This window comes from Hermetia illucens, chromosome 5 (genome assembly GCF_905115235.1).
Source record: "Hermetia illucens chromosome 5, iHerIll2.2.curated.20191125, whole genome shotgun sequence".
Classification (NCBI taxonomy): domain Eukaryota; kingdom Metazoa; phylum Arthropoda; class Insecta; order Diptera; family Stratiomyidae; genus Hermetia; species Hermetia illucens.
This window is the reverse complement of record NC_051853.1, coordinates 11,637,552-11,647,057: the sequence shown is the minus strand read 5'-3', so window position 1 is coordinate 11,647,057 and position 9,506 is coordinate 11,637,552.

Below are 9,506 nucleotides of genomic sequence, written 5' to 3'. Positions count from 1 at the left end.
GAATGCCTCGTGTGGACGTAGATGGCTTGGGTTAGCCTCTAACATTCTTTTTAATGCTGGTACCATAGTGATAAATTAGGTAGATAACCTTTTGGGATAGCCCTTACCAAAATCTAATAATAATTCTATTTCTTGTCTTTCTTTCAACTCTGATTTTTGGTCGTCTATAATTATTCGTCTTTCATTCTACTTGTCCATCTTTTTTCTTATCGTCCTTCTTCCCTTGTAATTGAACGTCTGTTCCGTCTAGTTTCTTCTTGCAATTCTTGTTCTTTTCTTCGACCTTTAAGTGATCTATCTTTTTTTTTCTTCTCCCATCTCCCTCTATGCTCTCTCAATTCACCACTCTGTGGTCTGCCACCTTTAATTCTTTCTTAACTAGCACCCTCTTTTCAAGTTTCTCTTATTTCCCTTTTTATCCTACTCTTTTTTCTTCTTTTTATGTTCCCACTCTTTCTTCTTCCCCTTCTTCTCCTCTTGCTTCTTCTCCTTTTTTCTTCTTCTCAAACTCTTTCCTTCTCTCTTTTCTTCTTCTTCTACACTTTCTCTTTCTCTCTTTTCTTTTTCTTCTACACTTTCTCTCTTGCTCTCTTCTTCTTCTTCTTCTACTCTTTCTCTGCGTTTTTCTTTTTCCTTTCCTTGTTCTCTTCAGATTTCTATTTTTCTCTTCTTTTTGAATTGAAATTTTTCTCTAATCGTTTGTGCATTTCTGCATCATTTGATTATGGTTAATCACGTTTTCCTATGCGTCTTTTTTACTTGACAATACTAGCCCCTCCTCTTTGTTTTTCATACCTCCTTTCCTGATTTAGGAAACATCAAGAATGGTGAGGTCCTTGTTTTTGTCAATTTATGTAAAATTTCTTTTATTCTTTTTCTTGTTATCATTTGCTCTATTGTTTTCTACCTCTTCTTTTTCTACTCTTTTCTCTTCTATACATTCTTTTGAATCTTTCGATCCTTATCGTCTTTGCCTTCATTTTCTTTATTTCAGCTTTTCCTTCCTTTCGTTAATTGTATTCTTTTATCGCAGTTAAATTCCCCAAATTTTCGTAGTGACCGTTGATGCTTAGAAATGAACAAGAAGGCATTGAATATGGTCAATCAGGAGACACTGAATATACGAAAAAAGCAAAGGAAATAAGATAAAATATACAAATTCTTAATATTAGTACTAATGGTAACAAGAGAAATCGAAAAAAATACCGTTAACACGAAAATTAAATCTTTTTGGAAGCTTAGCAAACGTTAAGCTGAAGGTCATACCATAAAATAAATGGCCTGTAAAAAATGGGCGTGCGCGCGGTGAAAGTCGGCAGGTAACGCCCCTATTTAATTCGAATGAATACGACCGTGAAAAAGGAAAATGTACTTTGAACTGGCCGATTGACCTCTTGCTGCAATAGATTATTTTATTCTGTTGCTTTTTTTTATTTTCTTTCTCGTCCTATTCCGCAAAATAGTGAGAGCTTCTTTCTTTTATTTCTTATCTTTTTTTCTGATCAATGCATGAAGCTGGACCTCGACTTTTGCCTGTTTCTATGCATTTTCTCTACTCTTCTTTTTCTGTTCCTTCTCTTTATTATCATCTCTTCCTGTTGTTCTCCTTCTCTTCCTTCTCTTTGTTGTCATTTGTTCCTTTTCTTATCTGTTTCTCGAATTTTTTTCACCTTCTTAGTGTAAGTTTTCTTATCTTTGTTTAGGCTGTCGTTTTCAATATTTCTTAAATATTTTTCTCATTTGTTTTCTAATTTTGCTTTTCCTTCGTTACGATGTCTTTACTCGTCTTCTTCTTTCCTTTTTGCACTCCCTCTCTATTTTCCTACTTTGTTCTCTTTTTCTTTTTCTTCTATAAATTCCTCATTTTCTCTTCAACGTTTTTTCCTCCTTTTTCCCGTTTTCTTCTTTTCATCTTTCGTTCTTCCACTATTACTTCTCTCCTTTCGTTCTTTTTTTCTTTCCTCTTCTCATTTCTTTTTCTTCCATTACTCTCCTTTTCTTTTTCATTCTTTACCTTCTTCACTCCACCCCCTCTTACGGTTCTTCTTGCCTCCTTTCCTTGTTATTGTTGATCTTTACCTTCTACTTATTTTTCATCAAAAGTTTTAAATTCTTCAGACGCCATTTTATCTCTGATTTTGGGAGCATCATGTCTGAAAGTAGCTGCAACTGCCATTTGATCCATGTTGGTTCATTTTCTCCAAATCTCAGACTGCTTTCCTTCTCATTTTGTCCGTTTTCTTCTTAATCTAAGTTTTCTTATTCCAATTTCGACTGTCGTTTTTAATATTTCTTAAATATTTTTCTCATTTGTTTTTTAATTTTGCTTCCGCTTTATTTTGTTGTTTTTACTCTTCTTCTTCTTCTTTTTTTTCTACACTCTCTCTATTTTTTCTACTTTGTTCTCTTCTCCTCTATAATTTCTTTATTTTCTCTTCCACTTTTTTCTTCTCCTTATTCCGCTTTCTTCTTTTCATCTTTTGTTCTTCCACTATTTCCCCTTCTCTTCCATTCTTTTTCTCCTTCCTCTTCTCATTTTTTGTTCTTCTATTACTCTCCTCTTCCCTTTCATTCTTTATGTTCTTCTGTCCACCCCTTCTAACACTTCTTCTTGCCTCCTTTCCTAATTATTGTTGATCTTTTTCTTTTACTCATTTTCTTCTTCAATTCCAAAACAGCTGATGGTTCTGTTTCTAAATTCTTCAGACCCTGTTTTATCTCTGCTTCGGGGAGCATCGTGCCCGAAAGTGGTTGCAGCTGCCATTTGATCCGGTTAGGTTCATTTCCCCTTAATCTCAGACTGCTTTCCCTATCATTTTGTCCGTCTTTTTTTATTTCGCTCAATTTTTTAATGCTTATAATATTACTTTTCTCACTGTATTTTCTTCCAATTTGTGTAGTGAACTTTGTTCCATATCTTTCCCTATCATTTGTCCTTCCCTATCATTTTTGAATTCTTATTCCTTCCCTGATTATTCTGTGTATGTGCTGTTTTCGTGCACAGCGTTTTAACTTACTTAACCCGGTTACATCTACACTTTATGTCTTCCCTGTTTCTTTCTTTTCTATTTTTGTGGCGCGTCACACAACACAATAATATTCCTAAACTCTTCTTTTAAGGCTTCGCATTGAGATTTCCAATGCACGTCCTGGGATTTTCCTCCTCATGCTTTCAGTTTTCTCTTAACTTTCCTTGTTTTGATCGTTTCTCCTTTCTCCTTTCTTTCTTAAATCTGTTTTAACTTCCTTTTTGTCTTTCTGGCTTTTCTTATCTTTTCTTTATCCTCTATCTTTTTCTCCTATCTTTATTATCTTTTTCCTTTCTTATTTTTTTTATTCTTTTCGTTTTTTTGTGCCTTTCATTTACTCTATTTTTTATTCTGCTTCCTTACAAGTTTTCAACAGAGTAATAAATGAAATGGGTATGGAACCCAGCTTTCAACCCTTTCCCTTTCCTCTTCATCCTTCTCTCCTTCTTTCTTCCTCTTTTCTTTCTCTTTCCCTTTTTTCTCCCATGTCGTTTTTTTCTTCTTTCAATTTGCTCTTTTTCTTGTTGCTTTTCTTCTTTTCTTTCAACTACTTCTTCTCTTCTTTTTTCATCTTGCTCTTCTTCTAGTTTTCTATTCCTTGCCTATTTTCTTCATATTTTTCTTTTCTTTCTCTTTCTTTCCTCTGACTTTTTCTTTTTCTTGTTCTCGTCCTCTTACTTCCTTCCTTTCATTTTTCTTCCGCTTTTCCATTTCTTAATTTCTCTTTCCATTTTCACTACTGGTCTATTTTTCTTTCTACCTGAACTTTTTCTTACTTATTGCGCTCTTCTGCTTATTCAGATTTCTGGCTACTTGTTTTACCACACTCCTTAAATCTACCTCTACGTTTCTCATTTGCATCTGGTCTTCTAGTTTTCACTTTTCCAACAATCTGCTCCTTTGATATTTTATTTGTCTTTTTGGCGATATCTTTCGCAACTGTTTACTGCTTTCCTTGTAATTATTATTCTTGCTATGCCTTTCATTACTATGGTATGCATTGCATTCCGTCTTGCTGTTTTTATATTTTTTCCTTGTATTTTTCTTAATCTTTTTATTTTCTATTCGATTTTTTCGTAAGACTTTCATCTTTCGCTTTTTCGTCATTCCTCGTTTCTCCTGAATTAATGGTTTGCTTTCTTGTTTTTTCTCTTTTCCTGTCATTCAACACCAGGCTTTTCTCTCTTTTCTTCATATTTTGATCTTAATTTTTTCGATTCCACCCTTATCTTTATCTTTACTGTTAAATTTTTTCTCTTCTATTTCTATTTAATTTTTTTATATATTTATTTCAAATTTGTTCTTGAAATGTAGCCTCTAATGGGCCGATCCTCTCTTCGCCTACCTTATACTCTTCTTTAATTTCAACTATTATATTCTTTTCATCTATCTCCCTTCCTTCCTCTCTCCCTTTCGTCGTTGATTTTGCCTTATACATATATATTTTAATTTCTCCTTTCCTTAGATGTATTGTCCCGTTAAACTATTTTAATCTTTAATCTAGGGATTTTGTATTTTTTATGAGTTGAGATCCGACTTCAATGAGTATTCCTTAGAAAATATTTTCTTTTATCCTTGTTAACATATTTTTTTCATTCCTCCTTCTTCATCGAAGACTTCTTCTTCTTCTTCTCTTTTCTACAATTATTAATCTTGTTTTATCTTTACCACTGTTGCCCATACGCCTGCAATCTTTTAAACGCACTTCGAATTTTCTTCGGCAGGTCCTTTTCTCCCGTCGTTATTTTCTCTTTATCAGGATTCAATGTTTGCTTGCACGTTTTTATTGTTAATTCTGAGATTTCATTATGTTTCTTCTCGTGCTGATGTAGCGAATATCTTAAACTTACATATAAACATGAGAGGTTTTTCTTCCCTACCAACATGTTTATTCTATTCTTCTATTTTTTTGTGCTTTGCAAACATCTTCGTTTGTGATATGTACATCATTTTCTTATTTTCTTTCACGTTTTGTACTTTCATTCATTTCTATAAAAAAATACTACCTACTCTGAATATTATATTTATAATACTATATGCCTCCTTTATCTAGTTCCTTCTAATTCTTTTACGTTTTTATTCTACTTTATCTTCTTTCCTCTTTTATTTACTTCTATTTCTCCGGTAGTCTTTCTAATTTTCTTTGAAAAGTATCTTCTATATTTTTTTTCTTTCTACTTTTATCTTAACCCATACTTGACGTTTTTTCCTTTATTATGTATCTTAGAATGATCAAAAAGGAGATGGATACGTTACTGGTTTACAATTCAAGTGTTTTCTTTCTTAACAACCTCATTCTTTTGTTCTCCTTAAAAGATATATCATACTTTACTGTACCTATCGAACTATTTATTCTTTAGACTCAAACATCTCGTTTCTTGTGTTGAACATTCCTCCTGTGTTTTGATCTACTGTTAGTTCCTTTTTTGTATCTATTCTACTCTCTACTTTGTATTTTTCTTAGACTGGCTTAATAGTTTTTCAGTAAACTATAATTTGACACCCTAAACTGAAGGAAATTTATAGTATATCTCCAACCGGACGAAACTTTTAATTTTGCTGATATCTATTCCGATTTGTGATTGTTGTTAAGTGCTTTTCTTTCATTCGTTTTTAAATCAAATTTCTCTTCTTTCTCTCTCTCTCTTCCTCATTTCTATAATATTCTTAACATTTTTCTACTTATGCTATGTAGATCGCGGAGAATTTAGTATCTATTAGTTCCTTTATCTACAGTTACTTCCTTCTTTCCATGAATTATTAAATATTATTCCTTAGAGTTCAATTCTATCTTTCCTTTTTTATCTTTCTAGGTCTTTCTCTCTCTCTCTTATTTCTTTTTATTTATTTCACTTTCTACTTCTTCTTCTACCTCTTTTACTTCTTTTTCTCTTTTCTTCTATTTTCCCATTTTCTTTTATTCTATCTTCTTTACCTTTTATTCTCTTTTCTTCTTGGTTCTACTTCTTTTACTTACTGTTCTCACTTCTATTATTCTTAATTTCTATTCTTCTGTCTCCTATTCTATTTACTTTCTTTTCTTCTGTCTCTTATTTTCACTTTAATAGAATCCAAATATTTTCTATCACTTAAAAGATTCAATCCGTGATATCTTTTGTCATTAATGTTTATTGAAGTACTTTATTTTTATTTTCTATTCTTTCAATTTTTAGTAGTAAAATATCTTCGCCTCTTCTGTTTCCTCTAGCTACTAAATTTTAAATTTATCTTCTAAAATTTCTTTCTTTTCTTTTTTTCCTCTGTCTAAATTTATCTTCTCGGAATTTCCTTTTTTTAGATGGATTTTTTAAAAAATCCGTCCATGTTTTATCATTCTTTACTTCCCTTCACTTTCTTGTTTTATATTTTTCCAGTTTTTTGTCTTCCACTAAACTAGGATCTTAATGTAGCTCTCTAAAGTATGTATGTATAGTCTAATTACTTTACTAGAAATTTTCTATGAAAACTAAAACTTAGGTCAAACTCGTAAGCGCCTTGCGAAATAAATTAAACATTTTGGTAAAATTTATTCTTATGTTACAAACTCTCCACATGTGATAATAAACATTCCTTGAACTTTCTAATTGTTGTTGTTTATTTTATCAACTGTTCTTCTCACTGTTGGTTGGTTGTTCACAGCGTTGTTTGCAAATTTATAGGTATTTTGTGGCACTGGAGTGCTAAAAAAAGATACAACAAATAAATAAATAAATAATAAAGAATACAAATAGAAGAGGTCCTAGAATGGATCTTTGCGGAACACCAGAGAGGCAAGTTTGGACCATAGTATCTTGTAGTTAATGGAATCAAAGGTCTTACAAAAATCCATATAAATGATGTGGATTTCCTGCCGTGAGTTGAGGCATTTGGCCACAAAGTTGATGAAGTCCGCAAGATTGAGAGCAATGGATCGACCTATTATGAAGCCGTGCTGCGCTTTAGCCATAGAGTGGCCGAAATCGGTGGTCAACCAGTCAGTGACGTACCTCTCGAGGATCTGGGAGCAGGATGAGAGGAACGAAACAGGGTGATAACTCTCAGCAAGAGTATGGTCACCGCCTTTGTGTATGAGACAAATAAGGGGTTCTTTCCATAGGTTGAAAAAATGACACTCTTCGAGGCTCTTATTGAAAATAATGCAGGGTAGAAGGGAAATGAGCTTAGAGGTTTTAATCAGGAAGAGGTTGGGAAGACCATCGGATCCCGGTCCGACTTTACCATCAAGGTTGCAAATGAAGTACTCTACCAAAGAGGGAGGAACCAGAGGAATGGCAGGAGATTCAGAGGAAGCAAGACTCAGAAGGGGGAGAGAGAAAGAATAGGGAGAGGAGTTATGTAACGAGGAGAAGTAACTGCAGAATAAATGACAGGACAGCTGAGTAGAGGAAGCAGTGGAGCCAGAGAATTTGATGAAAGTGAGAGTAGATTGTGAGGCATTCACCAGAAGGTTTCAAGTTACCACTCGCCAATTCGACTTCAACACTGTCCAAATAATCCTTCCTAGACTTAACTATCAGCGACTTAACTGAAGTTCGCAAGGCGCTGGAGTGGTCAAAGCCAGCACTGCTTCCGGTGGATAAAACTTTTTCCTTGCAGCTTACTTCAGACGAAGTATTTTATGGATTTCATTGGTGAACCATAATGAGTATGAGCTCAGGGATTTGGGAAAGAAAGGAACGTAACTAGCAAGGAGGTCAGACAGAATGGCATGAAAGTAGAGAAGGGCTTGGTCGCAGGTTAATGGTGAGAGAACGGGAGCCCAGTTGATTGATGCCAGATCTAAGTTCAAACCCTCAAAATTGCCCTTACGAAAGTTGAGTTTAGAGGGCCTGCGCCAGTAGCCAGTAGCTTTTCTGACTGTGTTCGGACAGCTGCGTGGTTAGAGTACAAGGCTGTCGTACGGTAGGTCGCGTTTCAAATCTCACTGATGGCAGTGGGATGGAAACTCCTCCTAGTTGTGAGGACTGCATCCTCGCTTCGCTTTGAGTCGGTAGGCATATACCGTAAAATTTTACGGGTAAACTTTGCCAATGAAAACCCGAACGAGTGGCTCCCGGAAGGAGTGTCTGACCTGCCATCGTTCAAAAAGTGCTTCCATTGGGTTTGAGAAGAAGAGCGTAATGGCGCTGAGGTTTGGGAAGAACTTGGTGTCCAGAATAACTTCAACACCTCCACCAGCAGGAGAGAGAGCACTTCCCTGAATATCGACGTTCCCAAACCCGACATTAAGAAGGTTGGGGTGAAAATGGGCTGTTGGCTATGCTACGGGCTAGGGACCGTCACATTACAAGTGCCGGCGTCGAAGGGACGCGCAGCCCTCAGCTTCTTCATCTGAAGCGTAGATGAGGTGTCATATTCCCTAAATAAATTTGCAGCATTGTAAGGATCAACAGCTACAAGACATTTATATACCTCAAACAAGAACCGTGGGTTGTTGGTGCGGTAGTCAGGGGTTCAACTTTCCAACATGCTGATGTATGCCAATGGAAGTGGTAGACCCCACTTTTGCATGCTGTTCTCAAAAGACCTCCAAGCTAATTTTGTTAACGACCTATGTGGTGATGACATCACAACGGTCAAAAGCCAACAGGACGATAAAGAGATTCTGCTCTACATATTTCCCTTATGAGAAAGAGAGAGAGAGAGAGAGCTGTCCAATATGCTAAAAGTAAAGACATGGGGGTAATAGCAGAATGTGATGTCAACGTCAAAACACATATGCGGGGAAGTTCCAACATCAATGCAAGAGGATCGAGACTATTAGCGAATCTAGGATCTGATTTGTAGATCCTCAGTTTGGATAATGAGCCCATTTTTTTCAACGTGGTCAGGCGAAAGGTCATGGAAGTCACGGCGGCATCTCCGATATTTCGGTTCTGGTCGGAGAGTGGAGAGTATCACAACGATATCATACTCTCGAACCACAGGCGCATTGATTTCGGAATAGTCATGGACCACCTCTTGCACTCCACTGAAATGGAGACGCGGAAGACATATTGGGCGATGGAAAAAGTAGAACTGAGCGACCGAGTTACTACCCCTTGGAGGCGCATTAAATTCATTGATGAAATTGAGAAGACAACCTAGGTGATATCACTCAATATGCCAAAAAAGAGTAAAACACCATGGTTTTTTCAGAACAGAGGCGATCGATAAGGGTTCTCCTCAATCATTCTTTTAAGTCAGATTCAGCCACAGGCGGAAATCGGTATAAAGAGGCACAAAAAGCTCTAAAGAAGATCATAAGATCACCTAAATTATCATCATGGAGATAGTTTTACGAAAAGACTAACTTTCTTGAGGCAACCTTAAAGCTGAAACGGATCCTTGTTAAAAAACGTTGCTAGGAGTTGGGTTATTAACGTTTACAGAGCGAGAGGTATACAGAAAGCGATGAAGAAACGACAAACCATTTGCTTAAAGTGCTCTTCCCCGGCAGCATTCAAAATCTCATTTTGGGGTCGATAGGTGCATACA